This window comes from Podarcis muralis, chromosome 8 (assembly GCF_964188315.1).
Source record: "Podarcis muralis chromosome 8, rPodMur119.hap1.1, whole genome shotgun sequence".
NCBI lineage: Eukaryota > Metazoa > Chordata > Lepidosauria > Squamata > Lacertidae > Podarcis > Podarcis muralis.
The window spans coordinates 49,051,018-49,070,488 of record NC_135662.1 but is presented as its reverse complement, the minus strand read 5'-3'; the positions used below and the strand labels follow the sequence as shown (position 1 = coordinate 49,070,488).

Sequence of the window (19,471 nt, the reverse complement as noted above, 5' to 3'; positions counted from 1 at the left end):
CCTCTACTACTAAATCTATGATTCTTGCCATATGCAAATTCCTATCTGCAGATGCAAAGACCTCAGCAATCCACATGAGGACACACTTGAACTTATTTAAGCATTGTGTACTGTATTTGATATCTTTCTGTCCTGCCCTTCATCTAATGAGCATTGAGGAGGACTTATCTGCATAAGATGCTATAAGGTTCATTTTATGCAAACTGCTTCGAGATGTATTAATTTATTTTATTAAGTAATATATACATCTTGCTAAATAAATATATCAAAAGAACTTTATTTGACACTAGCCCTCCCACATCCAATCCAAAATTCTAATCACAATAGCACATTTCTCTTCGGGGGTTTTTAGCCTCTATAGGGGTGGACAGCAGCAAATGCATGCAAGCCAACTAGCTGGTCCTGAATACTCACGTGGTGTACAAACTATATCAAACAAACAAACAAACAAACAAACAATGTCTACCCTACCTCCAGTTTTGAAAGTAATGACAATCTGAAGCAGTAATGGTGCTTCTTTTCCGCCTCCACCCCAATATATAACTGCAAGCATTGCTTACACACCAGCATCTTGCCCCCTGCTTAATCCTGGCATCCCTTTTATGGTGTGATTCCTCCCCCCTCCACTTTCATCTCCCAAGCCCCTTGTTTTATTTGCCAGATGTCAGATGCCACCAAAGGCTGGTAGCAAAACTCAAAATATCTGCTTTCAACAAAGGCTTAAAATGCACACATAAACATGGTCAGCACTACAGTTTATGGTGGGTTTTGTTTTTTTATTAAATACAAAGATCTAGATCTGTCAGATCTAGGCAGCAAAGTAAAATAAAAATAAGGAATTTGACCAGTAAAATAAATGCTTTTGCCAGAATGAGAGAGCCTGCATGGCAAATATTTAATTCATGGGCATGACATTTTTCTTAACCAAAAAAGGAGTGAAGGCCCGAAATACGTATGAACTTCCAGCTATGTGCTTACAAGGAGGGTTTCTTCACATGTAAAACATGTTGAGAGTTGAGATACTCTCTCTTTAGGCAAAAATGTGTACACCCGCACCCACACTATTGTGTGAGAAATTGCAAATGTTTTAAGACAGGCATAGGCAAACTCGTCCCTCCAGATGTTTTGGGACTACAACTCCCATCACCCCTAGCTAACAGGACCAGTGGTCAGGGATGATGGGAATGGTAGTCTCAAAACATCTGGAGGGCCGAGTTTGCCTATGCTTGTTTTAAGAGGTCAAACAAAAGAGGACCCCGGAGTTATGTGACTGGAACTTCCAATTTATTTTTTATTTTGCAAAAGCAGGCCCCAGTTTGAACTGGGGCTGCAGCCAGGGGGGGACCGTTCATCCCTTGCAATGTGTTTCCAATTTAAATCCCTCCCCCTAAAGCTGCTATTTGTTGCAATGGGTCAGAGAAACATACTTATGGATATAGGCCCATAGCTTTTGGTTTTCATCTAGCTAATAGCAGCTTGGGGCAGAGGGAATTTAAATAGGGGAATCAGAACATAGGCAAAAAGTTAGAACGCCTTGCTCTGCAATGTAGCCCTGAAAGGGAGCGGGAGGCAGAGGACGAAAGCATGGTTGGTATTTTGTGAGCGGAAAAGAACGTCAGAACTCCTGCATCATGCGCAGTTTGACCTTGTTGCCTCAGTTAAAGGGGTTAGAAAGTCATAGTACACGGTGGCTTCCAAAAAGGGCATCTTCACGTGTTTTCTACATGTACAAGAAGAACAGAGTTGTGTATGAAGCAGCTCTAGTGTAATATAATTTGATAGTTTTTGTGAATAACATGAATCTAAAACACAGTCTTTCAGAAACTCAGCAACTTCCCCCACCCCACCCTGCATCTTTTAATGAATGCGCTTCAAAGAGTGCTGGATCAGGAAATACCAACGCTCATAGGTAGAAGAAACTATGTGGGTGGTTTGGGATTGATGCACCCATGCCTCTGGGGGAACAGATGTTGCCACTGATTCACTTTGCAAGCATGCAAGCTGAAGTCTACATCTGTGACAACTTACACAGAGCCAGTAAGAAACTGAGCAACTGCAAAAGAAAAGACACAAAAGAAAAAGTCTGTCAAAATTCAAAAGGCAAGATATAGTTCAAAGCCTGAGAACAAAAACATTTGATGTTCTGGAGTTCAAAAAAGAATAAGAGATTGGCAAGAAGGTGTAAAATCATTGCTAATGAAGTCTATAAATCAGAATCTTGGTTATTAGAGTTTAGCAACTTGCCTTTTCACATATAGTGTGCAGTGGGGAAAGTACCTATCCCACAAGCAGGTCTTCCCTAGCTGTAGTCAGTCACTAAATTGCAAAGGGGGTAGAAGCATGGACTTACCTATATCATGTGCAATGCATAGAAAATCAAAAGATTATCTTCTGTATATGGCGAATATTATTTCTTTCTTTTTCTTAGCAACACCCTCCCCCCAAGAAAAAGCCCTACATCCTGGGATAAAACATATCCAAGCACTGAATTGCTCAGAATAGGATGATTTGTTGTGTTGATAGAAGTGAACACTAAGCAAAATTCAGTCATCAGATTATTCTCTGTATAGCACTGTCATAAGTTTGTGGGGGTGCCTGGATTCCCCTTCTAATTCTGATCCCCCCTTCTAATTCTGGGGTACCAGACATTGTTAAAATGTAAGCCATTTTTTTTTAAAAAAAAAGCTAAGCTAGCCTCCTGATGAAGTAATCGCCTGGAGAGAATCAGAGAATTATAGAGTTGGAAGGGATTCCGTGGTCATGTAGTCCAACCGCCTGCAATGCAGGAATTTCAACTAGATCATCCATGAAAGGCGGCCATCTAACCTCTACTTAAAAACCCACAAGGAAGGAGAGTCCACCACCTCTTGTGGAAGTCTGTTCCACCTTCAAACAGCTCTTACTGTCAGAAAAATGGGTCATTAAAAGAGCACAAAGAAATGGGTGTTGACCCATTAAGAAGGCCATTAACAGACACTTTGGGCCAGAAAGAAAATGGGGGAAACCCGTCTCTGAAGTGAGAGAGGCAGCAGATACCAAAGGCCATAGTTTCAGGTGGGAGGGGCAGAACTACAGTGGGCAATGAGGTAGGTAGAAGGAAAAATAGCTGTGTTTTTGCAAGCATTTTGGCAAGCGGGAAAGGGACAAACCAGAATGTAATGGCACTTTTGCCTCCAACCTGGAAGCCATGAGAAGAACAGGAAAGGTGTTGCTGTGCCTATGAGAGAAGCAAGAAACAAGAGTGTAATGCTGGACACTCTCTCTCCCATCTAGACTCAGGTTGTGTGTATGTGTAAATAGCCATATATCATACACTATTCTCCGCTGTGCCTCATTGTCCACAAGGCAACACAGACCCTGAAAAGTGCCCTGTGTACCCCTGAAATCTCACATTGCTTGAAGATTGGAGTGACGTGCAACAGTACTTAAAACAAGTTTTGATATACAGTGTTACCTCAGGTTAAGAACTTAATTCATTCTGGAGGTCCGTTCTTAACCTGAAACAGTTCTTAACCTGAGGTACCACTTTAGCTAATGGGGCCTCCCGCTGCTGCTGCGCCGTCAGAGCACGATTTCTGTTCTCGTCCTGAAGCAAAGTTCTTAACCCAAGGTACTATTTCTGGGTTAGCGGAGTCTGTAACCTGAAGCGCCTGTAACCTGAAGCGTCTGTTACCCAAGGTACCACTGTATTAAAGATAGAAAGCCATCCACATTCTTCAAGCTATCCTACAACAGGCCTTGAAGGAACCTGGTCAGCAGTTTCCAAACCTGGGGAAAGGAAGTAATTAAGGGGGAGAGTTGTTTTCTGGGGTAATTAATCTTCTCCCAAGTAAATCAGGGATAGACTAATGTCCTCTAGCTGTTGCTGAACTACAACTCCCATAATCTCTGACCACTGGCCATGCCCTCTGGGGCTGATGGCTCAACAACTTCTGGAGGGCACCATGTTGTCTAGCCTTGAGGTAAAGAGAGCCAATGTGATGTAGTGGTTAGAGTCAACTCAGAAGTAAATCCCACTGAGTTCAATTAGGGTTACTCTCAGGTAAAGGAATATAGAATCTCAGCTTTAGATAAAAGCATGGAGATGCTTACATCTCTAGAGTTAGCAGGACAAATATGTCAAGAACAAAAAAACTTGCAATATGTTACTGATTGAATTGCTAGATCAATAATTTATCAATAGAGCTGGTGGAAACCAGACTTTTTCACACAACCAATGCAGTGTGCAAGACCATTCATGAATCCTTATAGATGGTCAGAAAATGGGCTTTCAGAAGGCAGTGTAAGGCCCTAGTGATTGTGTTAATAGAATAGCACCATGTTTTATCCACGTGACAGATTTTTAAGGATCATATACCAAAAGCAGCATCCATTAAGCATTACTTAAGGATTTTACTTGTGGGTGTCATAGCTTTTACTTGTGAATCATCTGACATTTGTAGAACATTTGTATTTAAATGTTTTCTTCAAATTTCTGTTTAATATTAATGAAGTAGCAGAGGAGAATCAATTCTAAGGCGTGGTTCAAGTAGGCCAGGAAATATTTAAAGAAGTCAGATTTAAAGAGATAAGCAACATCAGGGGAGGGGTGTTTCCAACCAGCCCACACTTTGCCCTTGGAAACCTAAGTTGCTGCTAGGACTAAGGTGAAATTGTGAAGCTTCCTTGATATTTTTGCTATTGGATGCTGCATGTTTCTTGTTATATTTATAGTACTGAACTGTGGTTTTTTTTTGTATTATAGAGAGATAGATAGATAGATAGAAGATAGATTAGATTAGATATAGTTGTATTATGAATTTGTTTTTGTAGTGTTTGCTTGAAATGAATCCGTTTCTTTGTTGTGAGCTGCTTTGAGCATTGATTTTTGTGTGTGGAAAAGTGGCGTACATATTAAGTGAATGGATGAATAAGATTTGTGGCAAACAGAACAGGCAAGAAACATGTGATTGTCAGGAGGGGTTGATGCATAAAAAAAGCCAGTCATTTCATCCTGATGGATATGTATCAATGCAACAGAACATGCAGTGGCTCCCTTAAGTTACTTCAGGGTGCTATTTTGGATAAGTGTAGCCTGTTATGTTTTTTGCCAGCTGTGATTCTATTATTACATCGCATTACAGCAGCTGTCCCCAGCCCTGTTCCAATTCAGTCAATCAATCAGTTTATTATTTGTACCCTGCTCATAGAACACTTACAGTAACTTCACAACAGTGCATATCAAAAAACAAACACAATAAAAACATTATAAAAATTAAGCTAAAAGCAGTCATCTCAAACATTGAACCGGGCAGCAATAAACTTGAACATTACGTATTATCTGATGACACTGTATCACCATTGTCACCCCAAAGTTTCCAAAATACCAATAAAGGTTGCCAAAAGAATATCATGTAGTGCGAAGAGGCATACCCAGCCAGTTATACCATTTTAGGTGTTATAATTCCTGCCCCAATTTGTCCTTCAGAGTCTGGGCAGGGTGTCTCAATAAATGGCAAACCACACTAGTTTGGGCCCAAGGGAGATGAAAGTTTGCTGACCTCCTCCTTTCTTGCCAGGAAGACAGGTTCCATTACAGGAGAAGATATGTGTGGAAGAAAAGATCTAGCTGATTTATTGAAGGACATTGTTGATACTACAGTATTGCAACTCACAGCAACACCTCTCTAGCCCTTTGGCTCCATGATGGATAATACCGTATATGCACTTCTCTGTCTCTCACTCCATTTCTGACCTTTCCTTCTCCCCTCTCTTATTTTGGAACAGCTACCCATGTCTCTGCAGGCCAATCTATTTACATTTTGGTCTCTATCTGAAGCTCAAGTAGGCCTATCAGTCACCTATCACCTTACCATCTCTTAAGTATCACCAGCCCTCCGCAGTGTCTCCAAAATACTTGCACATTGCTTCGTCTCATTTGGACATTTTGTCCATGCCAAACCCTCTCTATGGTTTCAACCAGGCAATTGCCTATCTCATTTGAACCCTGTTTATATAATCAGCCTTTCTATTTCTGTGATAAACCTTATAATCCAAGTTGCTAGGGTGCCCAAATTACTGCTGCAATGCACTGCAACTCTTGGTTGGCCTCGAACACATATTCTTTCTGTACAGATGGGTAATAATTGACACATATAGACTAGAGCCCCTAGTTCCACACAGTTTGGGTCCAGATGGCATGGTAACTGCTAAAAGAGAAGAAGAAGAAGCTTCAAATCTCCTCTTTACAGCTATACTAAAGAAGCATAGGGGAGGAGGAACATAGGACCTGAGGCTCACTGCAGCTTGCTCTCGTAACACTACACCATGCTGCAGCATTACATCTAGACACATCCACTGGTTTAAGTATACTTAAACCACTGAAATTAGAAGTCTTAAAAAATTACTTTTTTATCACAACCTTCAATCCAAGGAGCTCAAGGTAGTAGACATGGTTTTCACAACCATCCATTTTATCCTCACAACAGCCCCAGGCAATCTAGCTAGGTTTGGACTAAGGTTTGTGTACCCAGTCTTGTCAATTTATTTGCTCTCACAGCAAGCCATGGCCAGCCAATCTTATGGGCCAGGCTGGATTACATATGGATCTTGCCCAGGACTGCACAATGATTCCATGGTAAAAACATGCTATTCCTTATAGGCCACATTGGCTTTTAATAATAAAATAATAGAAATGATAGCAACTTTTAGTTCCCACAAAACAAACAGCTTCTTGGACAAATGCAGTCTGAAAATGTTTTTGCCCCTTCTCATTTCAGTTATTCTTTTTTAAATTAATTTCTGTGCAGAGAATTATGCTGGTGTATTTGCAGAATAATTGAGCTTCAGTGCTCCTGATTTCTAACCATTTCTTGCTGTTATTGTTCATATGCAGTCTTCTTACTTCTTTGTATTGTTCTCTTTTTAAAAAATAAATATACTGAAGTATCACACTGCAATCTCCAGTATTACATCTGGCTTTTTGGAAAACAATTGCACTTTGTTTTATGGTCTCATTCCTCTCTTTTGTTTATTTTCATACTTTACCACTGTCTTTTAAAATGTCAAAATGCAAATATGAGTGAGGAAAAAAGACAGTTAAATTATATCCACATGGACACTAACAAGCTGCTTCTAAAGTCTTAAACAGTTGTTTAACCACAATACAAAACATATGAAAAATAAGCCTAGCTTGCATTCACTTTGATGATTCAGACTCCAGTCCTCAAAGTTCTCTGCCTGGGCAAGTCTCATTCACTTCAAGAATAATACTGGCAACAATTTTTGACAACTAGGCTTCTTCTTTATGGAGAGGAGATTTTACAGTAGAAAGTTTAGAAAAATATTTGTGCTTTTTATCCATATCCTATTTTAAATCCCCTGAAATCTCCTTCTACCCTATCTTTAAAAAAAATTCAGAACAAATCACAGCATGTGTAGAGTTGCCCCTAAAAATAGTGTTATCATTTTGTCCCAAAAGCCAAAGGAACATTTTTTTTAATGGAGGAAAGAGTCTGAAGGAGCTGACTGAGCCAGCCTTCCCCAACCGGGAGCCCTCCAGATACTTTGGAATACAACTTCCATAATCTCTGGCCATTGGCCATGCTGTCTGAAGGTGATGAGAGTCGTAGCCCAACATCTGGAAGACACCTGGCTAGGGAAGGCGGCAAAGCCTAGCAGGAAGAGCTGCCAGAACTCTCCATTCTGCTGAAATAGTAAATGCAAGTGCAAAGCCATTTTTCATGTGGATATAAATGCAGCTCAATTCTGGGCATATGTACATAGAAATCAGTTGCATTCATGCCTACCTGAAGGATTTCCATTGAACTTATTTCTAAATTCTGTTGAGTTCATTGAACTTACTCTAGTAAGAATGCAAAGGGCTGCAACCCTTTCATGTTAAAAACAAAACACCTTTCTATGCTCGTAAAAAAACTAGTATGACAAGGAGATGTTTTACATGATCAAGGAAGTTATTTTGCTTTTGGGGTTTTTTTTGCAAGGCAGCATACAACATGATTCCCATATCTAGATGTCGAAGTGGTACACAATTCCAAGAGAGCTGAACTATACAATTTGTCTGAATGTGTTGTTATCATCTGAGAGCCAGTGGCGTGTAATGGTTAGAGTGTCAGACTAGGACCTGGGACACCAGGGGTTACCGTATATCCCTGCTTGGCCATGAGGTTCACTGAGTAATCTTGGGCTAGTCACTCAGCCTAAACTACCTCACAGAGTTGTTGTGGGGATTAGCTGAGGAGAAGGAGAACCATTTATGCCAATTTATGCTCCTCAGAGAAAAAGATATAAATGCAATAAATAAATAAAATCAGGGAGATGGGCAAAATCCTTGAAGCTAGAGAACTAACATTTCATTGGAGTCATGGTAAAGCCATAGTTATCCTGCCTTCCAGATGAAGGCTAAGAAGATTGTGACCTGACATCTGGGTACCACTACGCTCCTTATCCCCTGTCTGCACTATAGCAGAGCAGAAAGCAGGAGTTTCTTGGAAACTAAGGTGCAGAGGTTTAAGTGGAATAAAATGAGCACTGGCACCCCCAGGGCCCAACATATTGCTCAGAAGATAATGAGACAATAAAAACTAATTACCTTTTGGAGGGATGTAGTAGGCTTCCTTGTGTGTCCATATGAGCACGCATACATGTATGTCCCTGGATGCCCATGAGCATGCTTAGAGTCCCTGACACATACGGTACACAAAGGCCCACTGATTTCCCCAGAAGTGTCAAAAACCTGGTGCTAAATCTACAAGTCGGTGAGCTTAGTATTTATTGTGAAATGTGAATACCTCTACTGAGCCATATGAAGTTATTCTGGAGTGTGGAAAACCACTGCTTCACTCCGAAGGATATTTATGTCTCGGAATGCACATTTTCAACCCTGAGCTAACAGTTGTAGGGCTGTTTGCAGAAAAGGGCACAAGGATTTATTTTATGATAAGGTTGTATGGCTTGGGGTTTTTTGCTCAACATTTGCAACTTTGCAAGCTTTACCCCCAGGTTTCATTTACAGGATCAAATACCACAGGTGTTAAGGGAATAGTACTGGTATTATTTCAGGAGGGAGGGAAGGTTGCTCAAGTAAGCACTTTCACATCATTATTGCAGGAATTTAATATCTTAAGCTGGGCAGACAGGAGTTAAATAGCACCAAAAGATTAAAAGTACTAATTGCAACCTATTGGTCAGATAACCAGCAATCTCTTATGCCATGCACATTGTGTTGCTCACAAACATGGAACATGGATGCGACTTGTAGTTTAACAACATCTGGAGAGCCAAAACTTCCCCATGCCTGCTCTTCTGTTCCAGAATACATGGCTAGAAGAAAGAATCCTTCCCTTCTTTTCTGCTGAAAAACAGAGGAAAAGCAGAAGGCTTCCCTGCAACTTGGGGAAAACTTTACATAAAGGTCCCTACCAGTATGGTATCTACAGGACAGAGGGTTATATTTGACATAACACTCAGTGGTGCTTTGCACGAGCAGAACAACTTCTCCTTGCATAACTGGACTTTCCCCTATTTTCCACCCCGCCATGGGGAGCCTAAATCTGTTCTGGTGATTTTTTGCACGCCTCTGGAACAGATTTGGGATAACCAGGGGGCACCCAGTGAGGGTGAGAAGGGTGGAAAGTTCCATTGAGCAACTGGGAGTCATTTGACTTGTGCATGTGTTTAGTTGAATACTACCCAGAAGGTAGGTTAAAGGGAATCCCTCGCCACTCAATGCAGGACAAGCGCAAGACATTTTGGCACCTGAGGCAAACCACAAAATGGCATGTGTCCCCCAACAGGGAAGAAGGGGGTCAGTAAACATCTACATCAGGAACAAGGGGGGGGGGGGTCAAATCAACCTTACCCGATGGCTGAAGTGTGAATCAAAGGCAGTTGTGGGACCCACTCTGAATCATGCTGGACCAGTGCAGAGCTCAGGAGACCCCAGAGGGCACTCCTCACAATTTCCTCCCCTGAAGTAAGAGGAGACCAGAGCCTCCTATTCACTGAGAGACCACCATGGAGGCAACACTGCACAGTGGTCTCTTGGCAAATAGAAGGCACTAAATGTCTCCTCCCACCTCTAGGGCATCGGGGGGGGGGGGCTGCCGAGGAGGTGGCAGATTCAGCCTCTGAGGAGTGTTCCACAGTTGTTGCTCCCACTACAGCAGCAGCAAGCAGTGGGTGATGAATTCCTCGGATCTGCCGACCCTGTGGATCCTGCTGCCCAAAGCGTTTACCTCACTTTGCCTCATGGGTGGCCCAGCTGTGCCCCAATGCATGCTAGAAACCCCAATCTTCTCACATGCACACCATACATTTAAAGCATTCCTTATCACTTTACATGGTCCCTGTCATCCCCCCCCCAACGAATCCTGGGAATTGCAGTTTGTTAAGGTTGCTGACCTCACATATCTACAATTCCTAGCCCCCTTAACAAACTACAACTCCCAAGATTCTCCATGGCTGTTAATGTGACATAACCACGTTTTAACTGCATGGTGTGGGTATAGGCAGGGGTGGTTTTCGCCCCTTTTCTTGCCAGCCCCATAGCTGTTTATGGTTCAAATCCAATTGCTGAATGGCCAAGGGTGTGTTCACATTAACTATGTGCTCTGGTTGATGCATAGGGTACCAACCATCTTGACAATATCTATTATAGCAAATATGTCATCATACATGTGAGGGTTTATATATGGAACAGTCGTGGACATTTCAGTTCCAAACACTTCAGAAATAGTCTGAAAATGGGTTTACATAGAAAAGTGTTAGGCAACCTTCATTTTGGCAGTTAAGACAAGCACTCATTCACGCCACATGCATTTCTTTAATTCTCCATTTTACTAATTCTTATAAGACCATCTTTGAATTAAAATAATGTCGAGAGACTGCAACTAATGTTCATTAAATCCAGAAAACTTTCTGAACGGGTCTTTCAAAACAGATGGTTTGTTTTAGTTTCATAAAAACCCTGCTGTCTAATCTTGTGACACAATCTATGGTTTATGCATAAAAGGGATTTGGCTCTTACACATATGGGGTGAGGGAGGGAAGGAAACACAGAAACGGTATATAGTTTAACTGTCTCTTCTCCTAAAACATGCAAAGGAAAATATAATTTAGATGGCACTGTAAATTACACCCAGTTTGTTATTGTTTTTCTCCAGCTGAAACAATTTACCATCTGTCACACATCAGCAGATAAATATTTTTCTGTGCATATATATATATATATATACTTATTAGCATAAATCCTGGGGGACGGGATGGGACCCTTTAATTCTTAACATGTTTCAACAACTGTCCCTTTACTGTATCAAGAAGAAACATCTCTTAACTCTATTTACTTTAAATTGTCTGTTTATTTTTATTTTTTTCATTTGTCTATTCTATCTAGCAAGTTCAAAATGCTAAACTTAGGCTGCAGTCTTATACAGATTAATTGGAGAATAAGATCCATTAAATTCAGGGTGATATTCCAACTTAATCCAGAAAATGTTGCGAAAGATGGAGGAACGAGAGACTAGAGTAAAATTTATGTCATACAGCATAGGGATTCTGTATCCATAGATCAGGACATGGAAGCCTATAGGCCTCCAGATGTAACTCGACTACAACTCCCATCATCCCTGAACTTTAGCCATGTTGGCTGGGGCTTATGGGAAATGTGAAGAACTGAAACTAAAAAAAACCAAACTTTGGTTTAAACTGTCCTTTTATATATGGTTGAGTTTGGGAAGCAAAAATCGGACTTTTAAACATCTGGACCAAACAATTAGCATGACAACTGGACTATTATGTATCCCAATCCAAAAGGCTGCATTAAAAACTTGGGTTTGAGCCACTGTGTAGATGGATATGATAGACCAACTTGCTGCACTGAGCTGAGTTCTGGCCTGTTGCAAGCAGTTGATATCTGACAAAACTAGGCAAAGCTTGGGTATTGCCCAACAGTTGTGTTATAGCCAGAATTGCTTAATTGACTGGAGCATTTGCTGTAGCTCTGTATCAAGAAATGCAAGCCCATTGCACCCCCATTTCTCCCATGACGCAGTGCAGCTATGGCCAGGAGATGCTGCTACTGTTCTGATTAATTGCAGTAACATTGAGGGTTATTGCAGGGCCAATTCACATGGCATTGTAAGCCAGACTATAGTTCACTGTGGTCTCACAAATGTGGTGCCTCCTGGAGAGATTAAAGCTACTTTGCTCCTCCCTGGGCCTTTTTACTGTCACGTCATGCTAATATAAAGTTTGTCTTAGCGCAGCTGCAAGGTGTTCTCTTGCAGCTGGGCAATCTCATTTTGTCTCGATCACTGCAGATGGTGACAGCAGTCACAAAATTAAAAGATGCCTGCTCCTTGGGAGAAAGGCAATGGCAAACCTAGACAGCATCTTAAAATGCAGAGACATCACCTTACCAACAAAGGTCCGTATAGTTAAAGCCATGGTCTTCCCAGTAGTGATGTATGGAAGTGAGAGCTGGACCATAAAGAAGGCTGATCGCCGAAGAATTGATGCTTTTGAACTATGGTGCTGGAGGAGACTCTTGAGAGTCCCATGGACTGCAAGAAGATCAAACGTATCCATTCTGAAGGAAATCAGCCCTGAGTTCTCACTGGAAGGACAAATCGTGAAGCTGAGGCTCCAATACTTTGGCCATCTCATGAGAAGAATAGACTCCCTGGAAAAGACCCTGATGCTGGGAAAGATGGAGGGCACAAGGAGAAGGGGACGACAGAGGACAAGATGGTTGTACAGTGTTCTCGAAGCTACAAACATGAGTCTGACCAAACTGCGGGAATATCTGCGGGTATCTGAAGAAGTGTGCATGCACACGAAAGCTCATACCAAGAACTAACTTAGTTGGTCTTTAAGGTGCTACTGCAAGGAATTTTTTTTGTTTTGACTATGGCAGACCAACACGGCTACCCATCTGTAACTCAAACTGCGGGAGGCAGTGGAAGACAGGAGTGCCTGGCGTGCTCTGGTCCATGGGGTCACGAAGAGTCGGACACGACTAAACGACTAAACAACAACAACATTTTGTCTTACCACGTCATACAAACCAGGTCAGAGTGTGTGTGTGTGTGTGTGTGTGTGTGTGTGTGTGTGTGTGTATAGATATCTGCAGAATGTCCAGTAGCACCTTAGAGCTTGTATGGTATGATATTTCGTGTGCATACACACTTCTTCAGATACTGAAACAGAAGTCACCAGACCTTTATATATAGTGGGGAAGGGTATTACTCAGAAGGGCGGTGGGAATGGGTGTGGTAAACCTGTTGACGACTGTTAACGACTGCAGTTGGTCTTACAGGAAAAAGCAAGGGATGAGATGGCCAAAACTACCTTTATCATGCATAATGAGATAAGAATCCAGTGTCTCTATTCAGATCAGGTCTCTTCATGGTTTTAAATGAAACAAGGTTGTGTTTCACACTCCAAGACCTTAAACTACTGCAAGCTTGCTGACCTTAAAATATACTCTCCCATTTCCAAATACTTATTGTTTTAGGGTTATAGCTTATTGGAATGTTGTGGGGGGGGGGGGCTGCCTTTGAAAATGAGGTCACTTTGCAGATAACTTAATATTCTGATTCTGATTCATTTGCACTGGTTACCTATTCGCTTCAGACCCAATGTGATGTGCTAAATACCTGAGAGAACACTTTCTTCTACATCTTTATCCTAATGGACTTATGTCTGTTGGGATGGCTCAGCTATGTTTCACAGAACATTAGTGAGAGCATAGAAGATGTTCCTGGCAGGCTGATGTAATCATAAAATGATATATTCCAAGCATATTTAGCAATTTCATTTTGCTGCTGGGCTGTGTTTTGTTGTTATGTCAGATGTTTTAATTATGGCTGTTTTATTTGGACTGGTTTATAGAGATGTTTTATTTTGCATGCCACTTTGAGAGCTGCTTGTAGCAGAGATTTCTGGCCTAGAAATGTCACAGTAACAACAACAACAACAAAAGCACTTTAAAGAACAAGTAAAAATATGGAGAGACACATTGGTCCACTTTAGTATAAGAGAAACAACATGTTAATTTTGCTTTTTGTTTCACGTGGAATAGTCCTATGTCTACTGAATTGTGGAAAATATTCAATAATAGTACAATGGGTTGCAGAGGACACTTTTTGTAACATGATAGCTTTCTGATCACTCATTTATCCGCTAATAGTAAGCCACACACACAGAACGCTATAATTTTCTCTCTTTTTGAAAAAAATTATCTGACAGAGAAAATATGCTAACATTCCTTTGAGAGCCTGTATGTGATGTTTGTTCTTGAATTCTTTTCAACTTCAGAATAAAGTGTCTCACATACAAGAAAACCCACACAATGCAGTGCACTGTACTTGCCCTCTAAGGATTGACTGTGGCCAGTTGATTATTCTGTATTGCCATACATTACAACAACTGAAGCTATTTCTTATACTTTTGACCTCTTGTACAAAGTTAAATGTGTTTTTATCAGTATATCCAGGAGAAAAATATATCACCAAAAAACATATTTTACATGCATTTAGACAAAGTCACAAAAGATATTTAAATTTATTATGTGTTTGTGTAGATTTGATGCATTAGGGTTGAGATGCCCACAAAACAGTATATCAAGAATAGGCAGGTGAAATAACAAAGTATTCCTAAAAGTAGCCATATTAGCCCACATCCCCCCAAACCCAGAAGGGTAATTTTCTTATTAAGACCCACTAAAATATCATGACTTTTTATAATATAATTTTTATCAAGAATAACATGAAACACTAATGGGTATCAGTTACCAGGTACAAAGCAAAATTCGATCAGGACACGTATAGTGAAGGAAATAATAGCAGCAAGTTAAATAACCCAGCCAAGAAGATGTATGAGTCACATGGGGTCTAGGTTCCTCTGTGAGAGATTTAATTAATTTAATTAATAAATGAAATCAGTATAAACTATTTTTTTCCCTTTGCATCTCTCTACATAACAAAGTTTTGAGATGATTCTATTATGGCCAGATTTGTTCCCTTTCCTCTACTTTTTTGTTTAATACATGAAGTATAGAAATTCTTCCAACATGAAGAAAAGTTATTGGGAACTCAAAAGTTTGCTAACTGCTTTATAAATATTTTATACAGCAGCCCTCAATAAGGAAGTTTTCAATGTTTGATGTTTCATTAATTTTTTATATTCAGTTGAAAGCCACCCAGAGTGGCTGGGGCAACCCAGTCAGATAGACAGGGTATATTATTATTATTATTTATTATTATTATTATTATTATTATTATTATTATTATTATTATTATTTACTATAGCTATCATCCTTATTTCCTTATTTGAATTCTTATTAACTAATGACATGCCACAGATACTTTGTACTTTCTATAACTCCCTTTTATAGCTAGGTTTTGATATATTTTGCCCCAGTTTAAACTAGAAATTATAGCTGTGATTTTCTCTTCCCAATCCTTATGATGATTTGTGGAAAAGCTAACAGTTAATATCGAGGGAGGTTTGTTGCATTCCCTGCCTCCCCAATTTCTCATAAGAAAGTAATAAGCATATGGGACTATCATGTGAAGATTTCAAATCTACTATATATCAGTCAGCAAAGTTATATATCCTTAAGATAAAAAAAAAACAAAGAATATAAAAGGCAAGGCATAGTCTGTGTTGGTTTTGGAATGTTATATAAAGTTTAAGCTCATTCATTGGGTTGTGATTGCATTACCACATTTGAAATGGCACTGATAGGAAATCACAAACAGAGCCTCATTTACGCAGCTGGCCACAGCAGTAATAAAGTCATTGTTTTCCTTTCTACACATGACAATACAATGAGCTATTGGTAATTCCAATTTTGCAGGACATAGTCCCCCAAGAATGAGTGACAGGGATCCATGAAGCAGTACTGTAAAGTGAACTACTCAGATTTAAGACAAGAGTCACATTGAAGTTCAGAATATCTGGATTTAAATTAAAGGTAAAGGGACCCCTGACCATTAGGTCCAGTCGCGAATGACTCTGGGGTTGTGGTGCTCATCTCGCTTTATTGGCCAAGGGAGCCGGCGTACAGCTTCCGGGTCATGTGGCCAGCATGACTAAGCCGCTTCTGGCAAACCAAAGCAGCGCACGGAAACGCCATTTACCTTCCCGCCGGAGTGGTACCTATTTATCTACTTGCACTTTGATGTGCTTTCAAACTGCTAGGTTGGCAGGAGCAGGGACCAAAGGGACCAAGCAAACGGGAGCTCACTCCGTCGCAGGGATTCGAACCGCCGACCTTCTGATTGCCAAGCACCAGTTTAGTTCAACTAAATCCAAGTAGTCCAACTTGCTTGTGGACCAGGCTGCTTGTGTCTTTGTGGAATGAAACAGATTTAGGCTGTTGATTTATCTGCTCAGTCTTGTTTTGCACAGTTATGTCATTTGGTTTTAATTAAAAAGATTCCTTAGTGAGACTTTTATTAAATTTAATGGTTATTTGTTCCCAAGTCTATACATTAAGTTTCCAGACTGAATGCGCTCTTGAACTCTAAGATACAATTCTATGCTGGGTGAAACAAAGAATGCAATGCTGAACTTCAAAGTGGTCAGCAGTTTGGACTGGTGGTGGCAGAGGCTTTCACTCACGTTGTGTTCCACTGCTTCCTATTTCTTTCTTTTTTTTTTTTTTTTTTTTTTTTTTAATTTATCACATCTTTTATTTTTTTTTTTTTTTTTTTTTTAATATTTTATTAAGGATTTTCTTGTTTTACAGAAGTGTAGTGCCTCATATATATTTTTCCCCATGTAACATTTTTACAAATCCGTTTCATTTGTTGAGGCATTAGGGGGAGAAGAAAATAAAAATAAAAATAAAAAAAGGAGGGAAAAGAGAAAGGGGGGTGGAGAGAGGGAAGATGGATAAGGGTGGGATTGGGTGGCGGTGTTTCTATTATGTTTAATGTGTGTAGAGTTTGGTGTCAGCGTGCTTGTGTTGTTCACTTGTGTTCCTTTGGTGGTGAGAGAGGTTGGGGTTGGCCTAGGGTGTGATTGTTTGCTTGTGATTGGCTGTGGTGATCTTTGTTTTCGTGTGTGAGTGAGGTGGGTGGGTGTTTTGGATCAGGTTAGCCATATTGATTTGTATGCTGTTGGTGGATTATTGTCATTGTCCTGTTGGGCTGTGTGTGTGATAAAGGGGAGCCATACCGGGGTGAAGGCATCTTCTTCTGTTTGTCCCCGTGTCAGTTTCAGTTTATTAGTTAATTTTTCTAGTAGGGCTGTTTCCCATACTATTTGATACCATTGGTCCATGCTTACTCCTGACAGGTCTCTCCAGTGTCTGGTTATGGTGTTTCTGGCTGCTGAGAGCAGGTGGGTTATGAGTTCTTTGTGGTGTAAATGGGCATTGTTGTCTTGGAAGATGTTTAGTAGGGCCAATTCTGGGGTGGTGTCTATTACTTGCTTAGTTATTTTACAAATTTCTTGTATGACTGTTGTCCAGAATAGTTGGATTTTGGGACACTCCCACCACATGTGGAAGTATGTGCCTGTGGAGGTGCACCCTCTCCAGCATTTTGGTGAGGTTCCTGGGTGTATTAGCGCTAGTTTCCTTGGTGTTAGGTACCACCTGTAGGTGAGTTTCAGTGTGAGTTCTTTTCTTTTCGTTGATATGGATTTAAAGGGGGGTTTAGACCACATTCTGGTCCATTGAGTGGGGTTTATCTCATAGCCTATGTCATTCTCCCATTGATTTTTGATTGCGTCTAGGGGATTTGCGAGATTTTGGAGTAGTATTTTGTATATTGCGGATACCATCCCTTTACCGTTTCCCTTTGTTGTTAGGAGGAGGTTTTCGAAGGTTGTCAGGGGCCTAGTTGCTGCTGATTTTACTGTTGGGTTGTTTAAGAGGGCATGTAGTTGGCGTTGTGTTAACCAGGGCATTTGGGTGTCTTCTAGTTTGTCTTGTATTTCTTGTGTTGACAAGGGTTTGTTATTTTTATAAAAGTCTATTAGGCGATACAAGCCTTTGGTTCGCCAGGTTTTTATCTTGAGGTTTTGTGCTGCATGGTGGAATAATGGGTGGTACGCCAGGGGTATTAGTGGGGATGGGGTTGGGGATAGTTTGCCTATTTGTGTTTTCCATGCTTTGAGCATGGTCTGTGTGTACCTGTTAAGTGTTGTGGGAATTTTCTTTAGTTTGTTTGGGAGGAGTGGGTATGTTGTGGTGCAGGTGTTTTCAATTGTGTCCTTCTCTAGGTGTACCCATTGTTTTGTCTCATCTTCTAGTATATATGGGATTATATGGCGTATTTGGTTGGCGTTGTAATATGCTTCTATGTTGGGGATTCCCCATCCTCCTTCTGAGGTGGGGAGGTGCAGGTATTTGGGGCTTATTCTTGGTTTTTTATGTGAGAAGATGAAAGAGTGTAGTTTTCTCTGCCAACTGTGAAGTTGGGTTGAGGGGATCCAGATTGGGAGGGTTTGGAATAGGTAGGTTAGTTTTGGGAGTGTGATCATTTTGATCATGGCTATTTTGTCTGAGAGAGTGAGGTTCATGTTATTCCATCTCTTTAGGTCTTTGTTAATTTGTCGCCACAGGGGCTTGTAGTTGTGGAGGTATAATTTATTGAGGTTTCTGGTTATTTGTACCCCTAGGTATCTGAACTTGGTGTGGCAAAGTTTTATTTTGGTGACCTTCGTGAGTTCTTTTTGGGTGTGAGGAGGGGTGTTGAAGCACATAGCTTCTGACTTTGTGAAATTTACCTGTAGGCCCGACACCATTGCAAATGCGTTGAGTTCTCTGATTAGGGAGGTTGCTGTGCTTATGGGGTCTGGTGTTGTGACCATTAGGTCATCTGCAAAGAGCCCTAATTTATAGGTCCTGCCTTTTATTTCCACTCCCTTGATGTCTGTGGCTGCTCGGATGCGGATTGCTAGGGGTTCCAGAGCCAGGATAAATAAGAAGGGAGACAGTGGGCATCCTTGTTTCGTGCCTCTTTGGATAGCTATAGTGTTAGAATCCATATTGTTAGTTCTGCATTTTGCTGAGGCTTGGGAGTATATTTGTTTGAGGATTTGTAGGAAGTTGGGGCCAAATTTCATGTTAGTTAGTACTGCTAATATGTATTTCCACTCCAAGCAATCAAAGGCTTTGAGTATGTCTAGGGACATAATTGTCAATGGGAGTTTGGTTGCCTTGCTGTGTTCGATCAGGTTCAGTAGTTTCCTGATGGGGTCTGTTATATTGCGGCCAGGGACAAAGCCAGTCTGGTCTGGGGCTATTAACTTGTGTAGGAAGATTTTTAGGCGGTTGGCCAAGATTGATGTGAATATCTTGTAGTCTTGGTTTATTAATGAGATTGGGCGGTATGATTCTACTTTGAGGCTGTCTTTTAGTGGTTTTGGGATGGAGACTATTTTGGAGTGGGTCCAGGTTTTGGGGATGGGGCCTCCTTTTATGATGTCGTTGAATAGGCGGGTCATGTAGGGCATC

The 19,471-nt window shown here is 40.8% G+C and overlaps 1 long non-coding RNA gene across 1 annotated transcript in view; it reads right to left on the bottom strand.

Annotated features, from left to right (window-relative positions):
• The window catches only part of LOC114600748 (uncharacterized), a 158,581-nt gene that overhangs the window by 129,314 nt on the left and 9,796 nt on the right, over positions 1-19,471 (bottom strand). The gene's annotated exons all lie outside the window — the stretch shown is intronic.